We start from the raw sequence: 22,190 nt of genomic DNA, 5'->3' as shown, positions 1-22,190 counted from the left end.
TATTTGCCTGTTATTTCGGTCTTCAAAGTTAACTATTCTTTACATTAATGTGGTTACACCTTGGCTTCTGTGAAAAGTGGACTCCATTTTCCAAGCACTTAATCCCAGTGCGAAATCTGTTTGTATTAGCCAATATCTTAGTAATTATCTTAGCTGCTCTGTGTTTTCTCACCATCCCCTTGTAGCCAAAAAAGTGAGGATTTGTGGCTTACCAGCAGCTTTTTAATGTGTTTGGGCTGACTAATAACTAGTTAAAAAATATTTGCTCACTATCTGCTTTGGCCTACAGTATGTAGCGCAGAGCTTTTCCCAACTTAAAACTATCCACGGTGTATGACATAAGCCCTGATAATTTTTGGGGACTTCCTTAAAGTCTTCTTAATGAATATGAAAGTCTTCTTTCGTAAAGGCCCGGTCACACAGCCTTTCACTGGCGTATCGAGGCTGAATCACGGCCAGAAATTTCTGCCTGTGAAGCAGACGCGGTGGAAAATGTGCAAAATTGGCTAAACTCGCTGTTTACCCGTGGTATGCCCGCGAAACAGACGCCGGCGACTGTTCCGCGTCCTTATCGCGTGCTTACACGCGGTACACACGCTAATGCACGTGATAACACTGCGATACAGGCGCAGAACAAACGTGCTATGACCGTGCTCCACCCGCGATTACCCGCTAAAATTTCGCGTCCTAACCACGTCTTGGCCGCGGCCGTAGCACGTCCTAGCACGTTCGTACCGCGTCTTTACCTCGTGTGTACCACGTGTGCCGCCCGCGGTTACCCATGGTCTAAAGTTTTGAGCAGCGCAAAACTTTTTCGCGCGGCCAACTGCGTGTGAATTTCTTACCGCGTGTAAAGCACGTCTGTATCTCGTCTGTATCGCGATCTCAAAGCGTCCAACAGCGTCTGCTTCACGGGCAGAAATTTCTGGCCGTGATTCAGCCTCGATACGCCCGTGAAAGGCTGTGTGACCGGGCCTTAAGTAATGTGTTGTGAAAAATGGAACAACAATCTCTTCATTGCAATAAGAAAACCCCCAATATTACTTTGCAATTTCAATATATCAAAAGCAGCATTATGTGTTTAAAGTTTCTTAGACACTAAAAATAAGCAGAGAATACATCGTTGTTTTTTAAACTTGCAAGGAGAACAGGAGAGAGAGCCCAAAACTCAGACAAGAAATTCCAACCTGTTCTAATAGCCGTCCTTTGCTCTCTCTTTTTAAAATTAAATATCATAGGTTACAAAAGAAAAAAACGCCCTAAAGAGTGTGTAAAAACATGGAACAGCAACATGATTGGCCGATAGTGGCAATGATGTAAACAATGAATGATAGACAAACCAACAATCAACAGTGTGCAATGATAGTCAAAATACCCAACTGGCTTCCTATGCAATCTTCTTTGCAGGTTTCCAATAATCAAAATAGACTTAACTTATCACAGCACAGGTGGATATCTATTGGGTCCAAATCCATCTGGTGGTCAGATTGATTATTGCAGTTTTTTTAACTAAACACATTTTGTGACTTGTATTTGAGATCCTTATCAAAAACATACTATGCCTTTTTTTTCATTTTGACATGGGTTCATTTTTAACAAAAATCTTGAGACGCTTTTTTTATCACCAACATCTGTTACGTTGTGACTATGTAACGGTAACGTTTTTAACTCAGTATCTGATTAAATTGAGGAAATGTAATCAAATGTAACATCCGTGAATTGAAAACAATTTAACACATTCCTGGACTGTCAAGAACCGGAACAGGAAGAGAGAACCCAATTGCTTGACTTTTCTCACACAAGCTTTTATTTTACGGGAAATGGGGAAGTCTTGCACGTTAACCCAAACGCCAGTGATTCAGCGATCATTGGGCGGAAGACGTAAGGCAGCAGTCTGGTGTGGAATGACAGGAAACCTGAGGCCGACGAGATTGATGCCAATTGCTCGAGCAGATATCGGACAGATGGAGCGATACCGGACAGGACGGGGCAGACAGGATTGATCAAAACTGGATATCGAAATTAATCAGGACGAACTCGACGGGAGCAAAACTGGAGATCGATATTAAACAGGAAACGAAATGAAATGATCTGCATTTATATAGCGCTTTTCAAGTCAAGACTTCCCAAAGCGCTTTACAGTGTGCTTCACATTTCCCAATAGCGGCCTTGCAGCCAGCTTATTGGGGGTATTAGAGGACACTTTGACATGTAACACGGAGGAGCTGGGATTCGAACTGCGATCTCTTGATCCCAAGACGAGCGCTCTACCTCCTGAGCCACTGCCCAAATCAAGAAAAACATGCTCAAATGTATCGAATGAAACAGTTGTGCAGTTTAAAACAGCGATATATACACACACACATACATATATATATATATATAAATATATATATATAAATATATATATATATATATATATATATATATATATATATATATATATATATATATATATATATATATATATATATATATATATATATATATATATATATATATATATGGGCAGCACGGCGGCGCAGTGGTTAGCACAGTTCTGAGGTCATGGGTTCAAATCCGGACTTCCTGTGCGGAGTTTGTATGTATTTTTTTTTTTAAACTTTCTAAGAAAATGACAAGAAAAACCAAAACTACTAAACGTAATAATATTGCCTTTAAAGGGAGATTGTTGTTTTATTTAGTGCCTCATAGTGGTAAAACAATCTTTTTAAAAAACAGAACATTGATTTAAGTAATAAGCAAAAATACAATACAAACATGCATTTTTTAAAAATACTCGCAGGTTATTTATTTTAGTTTTATTTTTATTTAGCGTTTTTTCAGAGGTAGCTGACCCCATTGTCAAAAATAATGCTGCTGTGGTTATCTTAAGAAAAGAAGAAGCATTTTTTACTTTTTTGTTTTAATTATTTTTATCCCTCTTTTCTTTGTTTTCTTTTTTACATTCTTATCGCTTTACTTTGTTTGATGTTTCTTGCTTTTTATTGCAATTTTTACCTTTTATTTTTTCCTTTTTGTCTTTTTTAATTATTATTTTTCTCCGATTTCTTTATTTTTTCCCATTATTTTCTTTCTATAATGACTCGCAAAACGTTGCACTTTGGTCACTTAGTGTCTCTGTAGTTTTTATTCTCCCTTGTGCTATGTATCACACTTTTTCGGTTGCAACACACCTTTAGCGGTCAAATTATACACACTGTCCATTTAATCCTCAATTAGCTGCATTTTCAATGAAATACAAAACATTTCACTTCAGTAGCCAAGTCAAGTCAAGTCCCATTTTTTTATATAGCCCTTAATCACAAAAATGTCTCAAAGGACTGCACAGGATTACAATCACACCATCACCTGATCTCAAACCAACATGCGGGCAAGGAAAAACTCAAAACCTCAGCGTGAGGAAAAAAAGAAACCTTGAGAAGGGGCCTCACATGTGGTAATCCCCCCTCCAGGATGACCAGGGTGGAATAGATTTAGCATTACAGTACACAAACATAGTAAACACTAGGTAACATGTTGAAATTTGTCCGGAAAGTGCATGACAGCAACAAGGCCCCCAGCCTGTACACTATTCCGTATAATATTTTATTTCAGTAGCTTTGTCTTCAATATAATAAAATCCACATTAGCTTAACCTGTTTGAACAAACTTTGTTGGTCTTTTTCTTTAGTGTGAAATGCCGGGTGTTTTTTCTTAGCATTATTTTGCCAAGGCATAGGCCTGCGACCCACTGAAAACGGGCCCGCGACCTACTTTGGGGTCACGAGTCTGCTCTAGATTTTATCGCATTTAGAAACGTGAACAAAACAGTACAACTAGGAAGAGTCAAAGAAAGCTTTGCCCAAGTTGATCAACTGAGTGGCGGCTGCAGTCTGGCTCCCCTGCGGCAAAGGTAACTTGTTTGTGACCTTTGACAACACCCACCTATCTTTGGTTCAAAGACACAACTCACGCATAAATCCACATGAGTGTCTCGCCGGTGAAAGCAGAATAATAGGAGCTCATTCAGTGCACAAGCTACCACCTACTGCCACCCACAGCGTGTGCTAATTCTCACTCACATTGCTCCCGCTCCACAGAGGAGTGTGACATCCTCTTGCATCATGCGCCTTGCAAACCCTGCAGAGGAACAGCCACCAAACGAACCGCGACCGTGACAGCTCTAAAGTGAGGTGGCGTTACTCCAGGCTCATAAGTCAAAGCGATTTGCCAAGCGCTACAGACACTTTTGTTTTCAATCGACAATCTGTTTTGATGTAACCGCGAGAAAGAAGTGAAATATTCCGCTGGAATAGTTCAGACCCCAATAAACCACTCCAGAAGACAAAACCCATAAAGTCAATAAACACTTAAGTTCTTTTGTTAGGAGAGTAAGGGTGGGGACACACGGTCGCAAGGCATCTAAAAGCAGATTTAAGTGACTCATGGATGTTACTCGTATGCGTGCGACACAGCGATCCCTGATTATCATGTGAGCACTTGGATTTTATTTCGACTTATGGACAGCAATTTGGATTTATCCTTGTTACTTGGTCAGGGTGTGACTTTGGCACTTTTGAGGAATCAAACATAACAAAAGCAAAAACAAAACAATGAATCGAAAGAAAGAAAAAAAAACACAATGTTAACGTACATGTTCAAAAGGGAGTAGGACGATCCTACCCCTTTGACTTCATTAATAAGTGTGTCTCACAGTCAGGTCCTCTGTGTTTTTACAAGATAACTTTTAAATATACACATTTACATCAGCTCTGTGGATACACAGACTCTTCATTATCATCATTTAAAAAGAATTAGGACATGACTAGGACTCTATTGATTTTGAATAATTGATCTATCAAAGGTTCAAGATATAGTTTTGGTTTTTACTTTTTACGCATGTTGCAACAATCTCACAATCTTATCAAGACTCACAAAAAGAAAAAAATTAAAACCTAAAAAGTCGGAGTTTGATTGTAAAGACTTTCATGTATGGGTTGACTTAAACTACTGACTTGACCTTGTGGCACAAATACTCGAGGGTTGAGGCTTAACTAAGACTTTGAACGTGTAGCAAATATGGGTGGTAAAAAAAATTATCCCAACAAGTAATTTATTGACCGATTGAATTAAAAAGCCGAGTTTAGTCCTTTCAAAACTCGTCTGACCTTTTAGGCGCACCACATACGTTTTTAGATCATTATGTCAGGAAAACGGATGAAAAACCTTGTATAGGTATTCTGAAGCGTGGCTACACACACTATTATTTTTACCGTTTTTGATAGTTCAATATACTTTCATCTAGACACAGACACTCTTGGATTTATGGACTTTTCTTTTACTAATCATCTACTGAATAAGCTTGGATACACAAATCAATAATAAGATAATGAAAAAAGGACAACTAGGGTTTGAGAACTTGAACTGGGACCATTTGGAAAGACAACAACGTTGGCATGATTATTACGTTATTGTATTTTGACAGAGTTCCCCCTTTAACGTCACACCAATACCAATACCTAGCAACAACAAGATGTCCTTATGTCCTTGGCTGTAGAGCGATGAGGAATTCTGGTGGGCTTGAGAGCCGGTTGGGACGAGGACCACAGGATGCAGTGTGTCAAAGCAGAGATCAACTGCTGGTGGCTTGAGGCTTCTCTGAGGTCGCTGGCTTTGTCCCACTGGTTTGGCCGTTAGCTTGTTCAAGCTTGGCTGTAGACTTGGCAAGGTTCCCTGACTGCTTGTTGAGCTGGGACTTGGTCCATTTGTTTTTGTTAGGATATGCCCTCTTATCTTCTTGCTGGCCAAATTCAGACTGCCCGTGCAATGTAAAACGTGTACCAGATCCTGGGAGGGCCGAACCCCTTGTGGTGGGGTGTGACGGCAACATTTGATGCGCTAATGCAAGCTAACGCGCCCTCCCCAACCTCAGTATCAGTCATATAACATATCTATGTGGTTGACTTAGAATTGACTCAGGATTCACTTCACATGTTTTCATATTGTTTGATCATTTTCTAACATTGCAAAACGGGATTCTGACCAAGCGTTGAATACTCTTCAAACCTGAAGTATAGACCGTTCCAGAAAGAAACATTTCAGTCTTGACTTGGAGACTTCATCATGTAGGTCAAATATTTGAGTCTTAGAATTGGATCCTACAGACCAGGGGTCGGGAACCTATGGCTCACGAGCACATATGTGTCTTTTCATGAGTACATATGGCTCCGTGATAAAATGCTATCTGTGCAAATTCCTCCATAGCGATTTAATTCCGATAAACTCAATGTCAGGTTTAGTGCGTGCATAGCCGAGGCCGCCCTTTCAAGTGGTGCATTCAGTCTGGTAAATAAAGCGCACAGTTTTACTTACAGTTTACAGTCAAGGTGTCACACCAACAGACTCTGTTTTAGCTGTACATCGCTAAAGAATCATTTATATGGAGGCTCATTAAATAGTGTATGTTCACTGTTGAGACACATAATGATAAAATCCACACAACAAAATGAACTTGCCAAAAACGCAAACAAAGCACACAGAACAATTTTATTGGGTGAGCGGTAGGGGTCGACAGAGTTATGAGCTAAATTTGACTTCACCTGACTTGACTTAACTTGTGGGTCAAGACAATAGACAAAACTTGGACTTGCACTTGTGGTTTGAAATAAATTAAGGCTTGAAATGCAATTTGAACCTATGGACTTCGATTTTTAGGTAAAAGATTTGAGACTCAGCTTACCTAATTAAAAAGACAGGTGCCCCTCTTTATTTAACTGTCCGTAGGCCACCTAAATCATGGGCAGTCTGATTTTGTTAAGATATAAGGAGCTTCCAAAAGCGAGATGTATGTTTGTGATACTAAAATCCTCATCTTAGATGTCTAAAAATATCTTAAAACCTGGCAAAAAAGACCATTGCAATAACTGTAAACCCCCTTTCAGATATTGCTAAGGTACCTTATCGTTATTTTTAAGCTCCAAGTCAAAATGAAATGTTTCTTATCTTGTGCCCTTACAGGGAGGTGCATTTGGGAGAACCGGCAAGCTCACAATAACCCGCATGCCTCCCACCCACCACCCATATACCTCCTTTCCTCTATATGGAATGCCGCTTTACTCCTGCCCTAATGGGGGTTTCTCTCAATAGCCTTTTATCCCCTCAGGCAATGTGGCGCATGTGTGTGTGCTGGCGCGCTTACACGTAATGTACAGTATGTCTCAATATGTGCAAGCAAGTGCCCCTGTCCTCAATCACCCCCACCTTTTCACCCCAGGATATGCTGTATGTACATGCAATTTCCACAATATCTGTCCCGCCAAATGCATCACAGCACACATGCTCTCTCATGCTCACCAAGACCGGCCTGGATATTTTACTAGGTGCTTGCAATCATTGACTCACAGACAAGATTTCTTGTGGTAACACGTGTTCGTTTTAGATGAGTTCCCCGGGATAGCGATAATGTCATACTTTGCCGGAAGCTGTTTATGTTCAAGAATAAAGATGCTGGTTTATTCCAGTAATGATAAGGTGAGTTTAGATCTTTCTTTTTCAACCATCCATCAATTATCTGCACTGCTTATCCTTAGAAGGGTTTTTTTTTCAGTATGCTTGAAATGCGATGTAGGGTCAAATTAGGTGTGTCCAGTTCCAAACCCGGTTGGCGTCCCCTGGGGTAAGGTAGCCCACCACATTGTGACAGTTACGATTTATTTTGATTTTAAAAATATTGAAATACTAAACCTGTAAATATACCATCAACCATGAGATATGTTTATCTGTTGAAAGATGATTCAACATGTATTTAAATATATTTCTTAGTAGAAATATTACATTCTGTCCTAATCGATCAAGTCGTGCCTTTCAAATTTAAAAAATCATTTCAGTTCTATCCCGTTTTTGTTACATCTTTATTAAATGCATAGCCGGTAAAACTGCAGTAATTTCCCAAATAACGACCAAGTTTCCGTATTCTCTGATGTATGGATCTCATAGATGAGCCTTCTTTATCTGTGTTTTTTGTTTTATTTATTACTTTATTACTTATCAAAACATCAGGTGTTGTGACACATCGGTTGGGTGAAAACATTACCAAACTAAATGGTAATAGCACTTAAAACAATTCTTAGAGTTTTTCCTGGTTCATCCAATAAAAAAGAAACCTGTACAACAGTAGTTTTCAACCAAAAGGCCCACATAAAGGTCCCTTGTTTTCAAATAGTGCGTTGCGCTCTATTATGCGGTGCACCCTGGGTGTCAAATAAGGCGGTGGAGGTAGCCGAGGTCACAGATGAGGCTGCTAAAGGGTGAAGTTGGCGTCACCGCTGAAGGGTGATTTGTGGGCATGCATATTGGGCTAGGTTTACCCTGCAGAGCTAAATGTGACTTGGATGCGATCTCTTGCGACTTTTAAGTGTTTCTTGTTTCAACGGCACAAACGTCCTGCTTGCAGAAGAGGTCACGTGATGTCACACGCAATGTTACCATTGTCTGCGGAAGTACTCATGGATGACAACGCCTTACGGTGTTTACAATTTGAAATGTATTGTGCTACCAGAGGCTGAACATAGTTGTCCCCCCAACTAATCCATACCTCACTTTCCCTCCACTGAATGCTTCCCGTTTTTGTCCGCCATGGTATGTTGATTTCTAGGCTACGCAGAAGAACATGGAAACCAAGTAGTTGCCGTGAGAGAATTAAAGAGTAATGAACAAATGGTTCACAAGTGAAGGAAGCTGAAAAACGAACTCCAAAATGTTTTAAATCTGGGTGTTTTACTTTGTAATCAATTCTTTCAAAAAGCACAACTCAGTTTTGTTCTGTATTTTCATGTACGCACACTTCTTTGCTTTTCTGTGTTGTTGTAAGGCGGCCCCAGCAGAGGGAACCCGGGCCCTATCGGGCGGTGCGCCGTATGTACGTGTTAAATACAGAAATAGAACCAGCTACAGAGACTGCGCCTTTTAACATGGTGCGCCTTATGGTCGTGAAAATACAGTAATTGATTTATTCAGGTTTTTGTACAGTCACAATGGACGTGTGCCAGATTTCACAACAAGAGAACACAGGACAGGCACTGATATTTTTAGTGGAATAAAATTAATCGAGCGCTTGGAAATCCAACATTTAATGTTCAACTCCACTCAATCAAAGCCTCGCTGTGTCAACAGTTGTATTGTTCTTTTTTAGCCTTAGAGAGCACAATGTGCATAACTAATACCTTGTGGAAGAAGTTCACACCCGGGGAGTCACCGACCATGTCGGGAAGTCATTTGTGTCAAGGCCCAAGACCTTGCGGAATGCCAGCGCTACCTAAATGGATTCCACATGTTGTTGACATAATTTCCCCTCTTAAAGAGTCGACTCCAAGTGCCACACCGCCAGTAATCTTTACATCAGCCCTGCTATTGGAGTAAATTAAATCAGCGCTCTAATAGTGAAAAAGCGCCGGATCAGTGTAGCCTGGTTTGCAACCCATATTTGGCCAGACACTGGGAACTGTAGCCACAGATAGTCAAGCCCAACATTGGCATGCTTTTCTATCCTCGCCATGGAAACATGTGAAAGCAACCTTAAATCAAATGACGGGAGCAGAGCGTTCCTGAGCCAGTCGCTTCCCGTAAGGGTGTGACAACAGAGTTGAGTATTTCTTTTTTTCTAATTGCTAGAAAACAACCCAAAAAGCTCAATAACCAATGCTTAAGGCGCAATCGGAATCTGTCTGTTTAAGGGTCAGGGGGTGATAGCGAGATATTTGAAAACAAGAAGTTGCCATTGACAAGCTTTAACCTCCTTTCTTACAGGGCAAGTTTTATTTTTATTTTTTTTTAAGTCAAGGGACGGATCTGTGTTTAGACTATCAGCCGCAGCTTCGCAGAGCTGTTGCACAACACTTTCCGAACCCGGGCCACGAAAAGTCACATGCTGTGATCGCTCCGTGTGCGCCCTTAACTCGATTTTCGTCAACAAACACGGGCTGGACACCGGGTTCGAAGGTTGAATCCACAAGAGAAAACACAAAGGGGAGGAGGGAACATTTTGTCACCATCTGACAGGGGAAATAACAGCACAGAGGAAGTTGAACAAGAAATAACAAGGATATTTTGGTGTAAAATGCAATTTATTGGTTTTTACCCATAAACTTTAAGATCAAGCACCAAGAAAAAATGTGTTGGGTACAAATACAGGCCATGGATTAACATAGATTAAAAATCTATGGTTTCACGCTCCTTTCAATTTGCTAACACGCTGATAATTGTATCATCTGATTTGGAGAAGAGAAGCCTTGAAAAACTGCAGGACATGCGGCTCTCAAGGACTGGGTTGGCCATCCCCCTGACCTCAGGGCTTGAATATACATAGAAAATTTTGAAATTTTGACTATATTCTACTGTTTGCTAAATTCCAGTTACGAGAAGCAACAGTCAGATGATGGGGAGAGAGCATTTTGGTCTCATTGATGGAGTCATTTAATAAAATACAATACACGTTTTTCCAAACAGGAACAAATGATCACACTAAAGATCAAAATATTTCCAATTTATTACTGTATACTGACGCGCTTTCGTTAAACAGTGGTATTTAAACTATAAATGAAGGACAATTTGTAGACCACTATCCATTGTTAAGCACTCAATGATGACTGACATCTGCTGCTCATAAATGATTTTCATAATACTGTAAAGCTATTCCAAATATGCATAAAAAGGAAATAAGTTTTTAACAAAGAACAAGTCTCAACATTTTTTTTCTTTTTAACAATGAGTGGTTTGCATCCAATTTATCTACCAGTCAGACAAATGATTTAAAGATTGGCCATTTGCGGCAGATAGCTTGTGGTGTTGCTCTGTTCATCCATCTGTGTTGGGCAACTGAAACCAAGTGCTAATAAAGCACAAAAAAAATACAAGCTACGAGACTCAACGTGACCAAACCGTACTGTTTTTTAAATTATTTTTTGCCCAGCCTTTAGCGACTATTTTTTTGTTTTTGTTTTTTGGGTACCAGTAAGTATAAGGCTCATGTTAGGTGAAATAAATGAAAATTTCTCTCTATATAAGTATTATAAAATATCCATGATGATGTATTTTTTCTGATTATTTTAAATCAATTCTGTAATGAAGAAATGATTGAAGATTTTCTGTTACCATTGGTAGTCACGAAATAATAAACACTGTCCCATAAGTTTGAAAAGGTTTGGACACCCCTGATTTAATCTTTTATTTAGTTTTCCTGGAAATTTGCATGATATGTATAAACATTTTACTGGAGTCTAAGACATATTACTGCCACTGGGCGTAAACCTTGTAAGTCATAATTTCCATATTTTGGGGGATTTTTCCACATGTGTCGATATTATTTGGGATAGTATTAACACATATCAAGATTGAAAGTTGATGTTTTGGGGGGTTTCCTGAAAACAGATTATTTTAGAGGTGCAGGGTTTCTGTCAGGAACCAGAACAGGATCAGGACCCAAGCGCGTGACATTCTCACACAAGCCTTTAATTTTACGGGAAATGGGGAGTCATGCACGTTAGGCAGCAGTCTGGCGTGGAAAGACAGGAAGCCAGAGACCGGCGAATCGATCCCAATTGCCCGAGCTGATATCGTACAGATGGGGTCGATACCGTACAGGACGGACAGACAGGATTGATATTGAAAATAAAGAGGACAAACAAGACGGGAACAAAAACTGGAGAGACTAATAAACAGGACAAAAATAGACGGGAACGAAACTGGAAATCGATATTAAACAGGACAAAAATAAACAGAAACAATACCGGACTGAAAACACCAACAGGAAAACAGGACCGAGTCAGAACCCACGTCTTGCGAGGCAGAGGTTCATTGACGGGCTGACAAGGGGAGTGTGATAGCGCTGAGCGTAAAATAGACAGCAAGCCAATTGGGCACCATGGAAACCGTGAAAGTTTCTGCCTTACATGACAGTTGTAACAAAATAAAGCTACTTATGCCTACATCAATCTCCCTCGGGTAAAAGTCATGGTGCGAGCTGCGGTCTTTCAGCTAACCAATCACTATACACGATTTTAATATTTTAGGGTATTTGCCCTCAAGTGTGGATGCTATTTTACCCTGAGTCAACAAATAGTACAGGTTCCGTCAGAAATTTGAAACTTTGTTACTCTCTGAACCCATCTTCTGGCTTAAAGTCATGATTGTGCATTTCTTAGACATACTCGAATACACTCTTCTTTTTGTGGGTTTGAGTTGGTGCTTGGATTGTGTTTGAAACAGGCCTTTTCTTAATTTTACCAGTTCCATGCTACACTAACAAAAATTGTGATGACAAGAATAAAGACACTCTATAACCCTTAACCCCTTTTGCTTCTACCTAATGTGTTGGGTGTCCTGGAACAGCGCTGCTAAAAGTGTGATAAAAGCAGATACACGTGGTGGGGAAAAAAGTATAAAGACTCTTTGAACTCAGTGGGACATTGTTAAAATACTTAATAGAGAAAATATTCTAGATTTAACTCTTTAAGGAGACCTCAAACGTTGCACCCCTCCTTTAAGGTTAAAAGTCGATGTTTTCGGGGGTAAACTGATTTGGTAAAAAGTGCAAGGTTTCTGCCTTACATGAACGATACACCAATGTAAAGCTTCTTATGTCTACATCAATCTCCCTTGGCTAAAACCTCATGGCGAGGGATGCAGTCTTTCTGCTAATCAATCTCTATATACTCCGTGGGCCCCCAGGGGAAAGATCATGTAGCGGTTTGTCAATAAAGCCACAGTTAACCCGGCTGATTAGGGCTAATGCTGCGCATTTCCAACCGAAGGACAGAACTTCCATTTGGACTGTTGCTGTCAGCAGGCGACCGATTTGTGTGCAGGGCAAGGAGATGCCTCTTAGCGGCGGCTGATTAAATGTCCTGGACGGGCCGAGCGTTGACGGACAGATAGACTCCAAACCGTCGGTGATTGCCTTTTTAATTGAGTCCCCCACCACCCACTGCTGCTGCCACCATCAGCACCCACCACCTGAGCTGATGGCAAGCCAGCATACTTTGAAAAGGGTGGGGGATGAGTAACAATGGGAGCCACTGTAGCGGCGGTCGCAGGGGGGATTACGACTGGAACAGTATCACATCACACAGGTTGCGATGCTGGCCAACACATCCAGATTCTGAGGTACACAAAGCGACTGCAGTTATAGGTATTACTCTTATCTGGAATCCCTGAAATGATGTCTCTCGCTTTTTGGCAAATGATTTTTACCATATTCAACTTGGGGCTCACTTTGGTGCATCTGGACAAACTCCAACCCAAGACTTAAAGGGACAGTGTGTACAATAATAATGTTCATTCAGTAAAAACAGTAATTTGAATACTAGGAAGAAATACCTATACTATCATACTAATGTTGATTTTTATTAAAAACAAAGGTCGAGAAATTCGTACTACGCTGTCCTCTGTGGCACTGTTTTTTATTTGCATTAGACAATACAGTGCCATCTAGTGGTTAAATGTTACGCACTAGGGATTTAAACTAACTGATTGGCTTTGAGTAACATCACCCTTATAATTGTTGTCAACCACTTTCTTTTCCTAAACCTGCAATGGATCATCCTGGGAACTGGCTAAGATAACCTAAATATTACAAACACCTGTTAATATGATGCAGCACAGTTTGACACCACCCACAAAAAACACCAAATCAGGTCAGATTATGCTTAAAATATGACGTTTTTTATCTAAAGTCACCCAACATAAATTGTTTTTTCTGCTTTTTGTTTAGGTAAGAATCAGTGTCATGCAGTAAAGGTCTGGTGAGGCACAGATTTACAAATAAATGCACCTATATCTTATTCCTCATTTGATTGGCAATATAAACACTGCAACATACAAAAAACTTGTATTGTCGTACCTTAACTTAAAAATGTAGTCCATGCAGTGCTCCTTTTGAATACAATCATCAATGGATTAGTAATCCTCCATTGTTAAAAAAAGTCTATGCCACGAGAAAAAATACAGATGCTCTGACTTGCTATTACCTTGCTAATACTCTCTAATCTCTCATTAGCCGTACCGCTTATCCTCATTAGGGTCGCGGGGGGGCTGGAGCCCATCCCAGCCATCTGCGGGCAGTGGGCAGGGGACACCCTGAACTGGTTGCCAGCCAATCGCAGGGCACACAGGGACAGACAACTCATTCGCTCATTCACACCTAGGGACAATTTGGACCGGCCAATTCACCTGAAATGCTTGTTTTTGGAACGTGGGAGGAAAGCGGAGTGCCCGGAGGAAACCCACGCAAGCACGAGGAGAACATACAAACTCCGCACAGGAAGTCTGGAGCTGGATTTGAACCCACGACAGGTTCCCATGATATAAACTGTGCCGCACAAGCGCTAACCACTGCGCCGCCAAGCTGCCTCTTGCTAATACCATCTACCATAATTCTATTGTTTGGGGCTAAAGTGTTTACCAAATCAGAAACATTGGTCTCTCTATCGCCCTCTGCCATGAGGCAAGCGAATTGCATGCCTTAATCAGTATCTGCAGACGCTCAGCACAGTAATTCATTACATACAAATTGAATCAATAACATCCATAATATAATGTGAAAATTTAGCAATTTTGAAGAATAAAATTCAGATAATTTTTAAGTTAAATGAAAATGACCTTTAACACTGAATTATGTAATATATGTGTAATGCTATATTTCTGTGATGCACATGACTGGTAAGAAAGACAAGTACAGATACCTCTGTCACCTTACTTGCGGCAGTAAAACTTACGTGAAAATGTAAGTATATCAAATATGAGGCAGAATTATTAGAATTATAAGTATTGTATTTAAAGTCAATAAGTATTATGATATGAATGAACAAGATTTCACATATTTTTTTAAATTTGCTTGCACCTTAGTAGAGCAAAGTTATAAAAGGATACTACTTTGAATTCACTAATTCAAGAGCAAGTATCTGGATTTTTTTACTCGACTTCTTTACATTACACAGAACTTTCCCTCCCCCCGTTTTTCATGACACCTGTCACCATGTCAAGAAAAATGCAGGTAGAAACCAATCACAAGTTGGATTACTGTCCCACCGTCAATTCGAGCTCAGCATTCATTACCAAAGATACTTCCTTTAGTTGCACAGTTGTTTTGAATATAGTACTTAGCTGCATCCAGCTCCAGATGGAAGAGCAAAAGCAGAACCTGAATTGTTTATGCACAAATAAAATTTGATACAGAATATTTTGGCTGATACCGGACCGATACTTAATATCAATATCCGATCAAGCACCACTAATCTAGTAAAAAATTCTAGTTTAACTACATTGAAGTTGCCGTACTTCACACAAATATTTTTTCGCCCTTATTTTGACTGTTAATCAAACCCTAGATAGAACAAAAAAATACAACCAAACCAAACAATTTTACAAACATACCAATCAACCTACATCTTTGCACCTTCCAAAACAATGGAACTAGAACATTAGAGGACGTGACCAGACCATTTGCACGAAACGGTTCAAAATCCTTTCCCTCTGTATGTAAAATATGTATTCTATTTTTTTTTTTTTTTTGGGTTCAAATTTCTGACGTTTCCCATCACGGTTCAAATCTAAAAAAAATGAAACAGTGTTCTACTGAATGTTCATCATACGTTAAGGCTTACAAAAAGTTTTTAAAAAGTCAGTCTACAAATAAGATTAAAACAAGCCAGTGTTTTTTGTGGTATGTTGCTACGCTATTCCTAAATATGCATACTTACTCTTTTTTTTGACTACTAGAGTAATGCACTTATTATTGTGAGAGTAGATATAATAATTTAAAATTGTATTTGGGGTTTGTATTACTGTGACCTGTGAGCGTCCGTAACTGAATCTAAAACTCGCCTCCCGGCAGGCGCCTAATACGGAAATGTACTTAAGTAAATTGGCCAATAATTTCACTGTTGAACATCAAGCGATCTGCAGGGGGTCTCGTCCACACATATATTGTATAAGGGGGGGCGAACACACACATTTGCAGCTGTCACGCCGTCGAGGCGAGGGCCTCTCTCTGCAAACGCCGAGCTAAAGTCACAGAGGTCAGCGCTCAGTTTCCACATCAAGCAGGGGCCACCCTCCCACCTTTTCGCCGGCCCCCACCTCAGCCTGCCCTCACTACTTTTACAAATGCCTTTGCTGTCAGCTCTGACCACCTTCCCCTGCGAAGCACCCCCAACCCCCTACTATAATTGAAAATAACAGCCAGGGGCCATTACCCCCACCCCCTATGGCCTAGCGTTGGTGTCTTTCCCTCTTTCTCTCTCTCCCGGCCACCCTGACAGCACCCTATCAATACCAATGACTATTACACTGCACCAGGGGTCGGAAACAAACGGCTCGCGAGCCAGGTATGGTTCTTTTCATGCGTAGATTTGGCTTAAAGATTATAGGCCATGATAAAATTTTCTGTATTGGTCCAATTTCAGCATATGCAAAGTCGAAGCATTACAGTAAGTTCACAGTTTGGTCCAGTGTATATATAGGGGAAAATTACATTTACAGTTTACATTAACGGTGTTATACCAAATGACCCCGTTTTGGCTGTATGTCTTAATGGAATCTTGTATACAGAAGCTCATTGAACAATGCATGTTCAATGTGTCACGGTTGCCATGGCGCCAAATTGGCCCCGCCCGTGTGGCGCCAGCTGCGGCTCATTGACAGCTCAGTGCTCTCATTCTTCCTTTGTCAGTCCGTTAACGAACCTCTGCCCCGAAAGACGTGGGTTTTGACTCAGTCCTGTTTACTGTTGGTATTCCCTGTCCGGTATTGTTCCCGTTTATTTTCGTCCTGTTTGATATCGGTTTCCAGTTTCATTCCCGTCTATTTTGTGCTGTTTATTATTCTCTCCAGTTTTCGCTTATGTCTAGTTTGTCGTGTTTATTTTCGATATCCTGTTTCATTATCAATCCTGTCTGTCCGTCCTGTCCGGTATTAACCCCATCTGTCCGACAACTACTCGGGCAATGGGTATCGATCTGGTCGGCCTCTGGCTTCCTATCATTTCATGCCAGACTGCTGCCTAACGTGCATGACTCCCCATTTCGTGTATCGTTACAGTAAACTAAAAGGCTTGTGTGAGAACGTCACGTGTTTGGGTCCTGACCCTGTTCTGGTTCATGACACAATGTTGAGACACTATATTATGAAAAACCCCAGAACAAACTGTAAACCGTTAAAAACGCCAGCCAAGCACCCAGAACAATTTGATCGGGTGAGCGGAAAGGGTGGGCAGATCTCTCCTTTCTCTCTCCCAGCGCCCTCTACTTCAGGTAAGGCTCTTTTCATGAGTACATCTGGCTTGGAGATAGAATTCACTAGCGGCAGGAGGGCCGTAGCACTTATCTACCTTTAAGGCTGGTGAGATGTAAAAGCTTTGGGATTTTTTACGGGGCTCTTAGGCAATGAGATGCATCAGAATATACAATATTATGCAGCACAATGTAGCATCTGTCTTCTATCATTTCACAGATATGTTATCAACGGCGGTTTGCCCAAAAATGACAAAATATAAATTGAGCTCTTGAGGACTTGACTGGATTTTAAAGATGTCAATGATTTCCATCTACAGTAACGGAAGAGAGGACGAATGATGAACACTCTAATCCCCAGCTTACAACTGTGAGCACATCATATAGCTGGAGGTAGAGGCATCCGTGTCCTTCTAGTTTGGAGTGTTTTGTGACATTTTTACAAAAAAAACTTTGCTCGCTCCTTGTTTTGAAACCTTTATTTTATGACTCAAATAACGGGCAAAATTAGCCATCGTACTTAAGTAACTGCCGGAGGGAGACTCATTTTATGTATATTTATTGGTATGGGACACAGGCTCTGGCATTATCATGATTTCAAAGAATTTATGAAGTCATCATACATCACTAATTAAACTTAAGTTAACTGAAGAAATAGCTTATGTCTGGAGAGCGTGTTTGATGGTTTTGTTGAATTATGTCTTAAAATACATGGTGTGGCTTTCAAAAAAATTATCAAAATACTTTGCTTTCATGACTCTTTGAGTCAAAAAGATTCCCAACCTCTGCACTAAAGCCTGTTGGTGGTGTCTTTCTCCCTCTCACTCCTGGCCAACCTGACAATGACTATGACCATATTTTCTGCAGTTTAAGGCACACCCTCAGAAACGGTCTTTTGTCATATATTTTTCACATCTAAGGCGCCCTGGAGTGTATGGCACATAGAATTAAAACAACAGTAAGAGCTGCTGTGTATAACCATTGCGTATCGGTGCAATGATTGATCAGTCGAAAAATGTCACATACAAAAATGTTAAAGCATTGTATGCAACAGGAATTTGCAGAGGTGGATATGCCAAACCCTAACCGCTAGCCCACTAGTGATACAGATGATATATGAAAAAGCATTTGATTTTATCTTTTTATCACACTATTTTTCCTGTGTCAGAAACGAATGTTAGGGAATGGAGAAACACAGAAAGTCCTCCAGAAAAACATAAATAAACACCAAAAAGATTGCCAATTGTAACTTTGAGGATGAGATTTTTCATGTTTTATGTAAATGTTTGGTGTTGCCATGGAAGCTAACCACTTTACCACACATATTACACATACACCATTTTTTGTAGCTGAAAAAAAGTCTACAACAAGCTGAGATTCCTGTTCACCTCTGTCATTTTGAGACTCTGGTAAGGGTGGACGCATAGATTTGGCCCTCTCTTATGCCTCAAAGAATGCAAAGAAGGCCAAGGTAGGGAGAGGTGCTAAATGTGTGCCTGTCAGTCACTCCTCAAGCAAAAACTTTGAGAGTGCCCTGGAACACTGAGTGAGAGAGAGAAGGGATGCGCTTTGAGGAAATAAGTGGAGGAACCAAGTATTAATCCCAGGACAATAGTATCAATCAGATCCAAGTTCTTGCTTGATATCAATATTCGGGTCGGTCTGCTTAAGTGGTAAAGCACATTTATAAAAATTGTATGCATTTACAAACGTATCCACTGTAATTTGCGGTATATATAGAGTTTGTACACCTTTTTATGGCCGAATTCAGGCACTTTTTATAAACTTTCAAAGCCAATTTTCCAATTACTTCACTGCCATTAGATTAAAAAAAAATCTATGTATTTTAAAGAGACACAAATATATCTACGATGTTCATATGCAAATTTCAATCATGTGTGTCCATTTATCGATACATATGATCTTGAGTAAATGACAAATATATTTGTTGTTAAAACAAATCCCTCCCCATACAAGTCTTGAGTTGTAATGACAGTAATGTGCAACTTAAATTTTCAGTTGAAGGAAGTTCTTCCCATTGCATATCACTGGGAAAGCTACCTTAATTTACATTTTTGCATGGCTCATAATAAATGTCCACAATTGATACATAATCCACATTTCATAGTGTCTTGTTTAGGTGTAGCATGCACCTGTCCTCTTGGGCGCGACCCATCGGGAGCAATGACGCCTCATAGGACAATACAATACAAACCAATGTGCGCTGCCGTTAATCAGAAGTCAAGAAGAAATGCAATGGCAAAGCGAAGCCACCGGAGAGCAGTGTCAATTTTAAGCAGAATTGTTACAAATTGTGGCAACAATTTCAAGCATTTACAAACAAAATTCAAACTATTTTCAGATCTTGAAAACACCACATTATATTTCAAGCGTTTTCAGAGATTCCAAGCACCCGTGCGAACCCTGTAGCCTATGTGAGGCGCTGCGGGTTATTAGGCGCACTTTCAAATTTGTGTGCCTCATAGTCCGGCACCCTACACTGCCGATGACATCCAAGACACCCCCACCCCTGCCCGAACGACCACCTCCCCCTTGTCCTTCCTCCCGCTACCCGAGCCGCACTAATGTTTAACCCGTTGCTAACAGCCGCCGTTTCTAAGCTGCTAGCTAGGGAAGACAAACAGCACACACACGCACACGCACACGCACACAAAACTCTTTCTAAGAGGGGGCAAACTTTTCCACTGCGCTTTCACCCAAGTTTACGCTGTTTTAAAAGTTATCCGGAATAAAAGCCGCATTCAAAGTTCACAACTGAGATTAGGTGTCGTGGTGATGAGCTGTCATCTCTCCTCGAGCGATGACAGCTGAAGCTGTGCGCGCGCGGCAACAATAACAGCTGAAAAAAGGAAAGAAAACGCTCAAATAAACGAAAGCGCACACAGACCTTGGCAGAAGCTGCAGAGCCGTGGAGACTATTTTCCTTTTCCACCGTTTTTTCTCCTTCTCTTCTTCTCCTCCGCGGCTATCTGTGACTACGGACGTGTGTGAGAGTACGGACGTGCGCGCTTGAGTGCGTGCGTGCGTGCGAGCGCGCGTGCGTGTGAATTGTATGTGCGCGTGTCCCTCCCCTTGTGCCTCTCAGCTGCTGCGCGCAGGCAGGCAGCTCTCAGGAAATGAATGGGGAGCGCTGCACAGAGTTGTGTTGTACTTGCAAATGACTTAACCCCGCATCACATGATCCGCTCCAATGTAGGCTGCACTAGTGGGTGGAGGCTGCAGGAGCACACACACACGCGCACGTACACGGGAAAGACAATACAGTCTAAGCTTTAACAGCATGCGTCGAATTACATAGCCCATTTTACACCCCCAAGGAAGATTGGGAGGGAGGTCCTATTGGTCCAGGTTGAAGGCACTCCACCAGCTCCTCAGCTCGGTGATTCATGAAAATGAAATTATTCTTTTATAAGGAGCCTATATCATACCTGTCAACTTCTACATTTTTCACCGAATTGAGACGTTTCTGGATCAATGTGACCCCATATACATTTTTTGTCCAGGAAAAAAATATATAGTAAAGAAGAGTTTTCAGCCACGTGAAGAAAGTCCATAGAGAGTACAGAGATCCCGGGTTTTAGCTGTTAATGAGGACCAGAACCACCCGGAAAAAGTGAAAATCCACAAAGAAGTGTCGCAACTTCGTAAAAGCCCCCAAAGGGTCAATCTCACCTCGAGATGACATCACCACACACTGAGAGTGTCATGGTTTCCATGGCGCCCACTTTGCCGCGCCAGTGTGTGTCATGGTTGCCATGGCGCCCACTTGGCCGCACCCGTGTGAGTGTGTGTGTGTGTGGGTGTGTGAGTGAGTGTGTGTGTGTGTTACGGTTGCCATGGTGCCCAATTGGCCCCACCCGTGTTGTGCCAGGTGCGGCTTGTTTAGAGATTGACTTTCTGTGTATATAAAGATCAGCGCTCTCTTGCTTCAGGGTCAGACCGTCGACAAACTTCTGCCCCACAAGACGTGGTTTCTGTCAACAAACTTCTGTCCCACAAGACGTGGGTGGGTTCTGTCCTGTTTTCCTGTGATGTCTTTAGTCCGGGATTGTTCCTGTTTATTTTTGTACTGTTTAATTTCGGGTTCCAGTTTTGTTTTCCGTCTATTCTTGTCCTGTTAGTTAGTTTCTCCAGTTTTGGTTCCCGTCTAGTTTCTCCTGTTTATTTTCGTTAGTTAAATTATGGTCTTTGTTATTACACAAAAGTGCAACGAAATAGCAGGGCTTCGCCTTTTCAGCGCAAAAAAGGCGATTTAGAGAGCAGCTGGCTAGCTGCACGCTAGCATTGGTGCTCCCCAGAATGAGATAATTCTATGCAATGATTAAAATACACCATCACAAACGTAGGAGCTTACCGTTTCATGGATAATGGACCTGGCATTGGATACTGCCGGCTCGTTAGGGGTAGCTAGTGAGCGTTGTTAGCCTAGCCGTAGCTTAGCAGTACCGCCTCGCTCTTGTCTTCTATCACGACAACGCCACAAACGTTTCCCAAACTAGATAATAATCCACAGAGCACCCGTTGGTGATCACAGCATTTATTTGCGCTCTTCTGACTTTACTCTGGATCACATTCAATGAACAATTTTCTTTAACAAGCTGCTAAAATGCTATCTAAGTTTTAGCTGAGGAGTGCAGGGTTTTTTTTTTGGGTGGTGGGGAGTGGCATTTGGTGCAGTTCGGATCGGTGAATGTGAAACAATGAGAACTATATGGTATACAAGTACTGTATTAGTCTATTAGATTGCAAATATTTTATATTTTGATTAAAAATCAAATAAGGCTAAAGGTACAATGACTGCACTGTACAAGCTAATGAGTGAATGAGTTTACAAATTTGCCATGGAGCCGTTAATAGATTAGTGCTTCACTAGTTGTTGTTATGTTGGTCACATATCATATAGGC

General features: G+C 41.0%; 1 protein-coding gene across 1 annotated transcript in view; it reads right to left on the bottom strand.

Moving 5' to 3' along the window:
* The window catches only part of klf12b (Kruppel like factor 12b), an 89,708-nt gene extending 69,325 nt beyond the window's left edge, over positions 1-20,383 (bottom strand). Inside the window, exon 1 of the mRNA XM_088353158.1 lies at positions 20,173-20,383. The gene's annotated coding sequence lies outside the window, so the exon portion shown is untranslated. The remainder of the gene's footprint in view (positions 1-20,172) is intronic.
* Positions 20,384-22,190: the final 1,807 nt, after the last annotated feature.

Source organism: Urocampus carinirostris, chromosome 14, assembly GCF_059441175.1.
Source record: "Urocampus carinirostris isolate Australia breed hairy pipefish chromosome 14, RoL_Ucar_1.0, whole genome shotgun sequence".
NCBI lineage: Eukaryota > Metazoa > Chordata > Actinopteri > Syngnathiformes > Syngnathidae > Urocampus > Urocampus carinirostris.
Note: the sequence above shows the minus strand (reverse complement) of the source record. Positions and strands in the feature narration are given on the sequence as shown.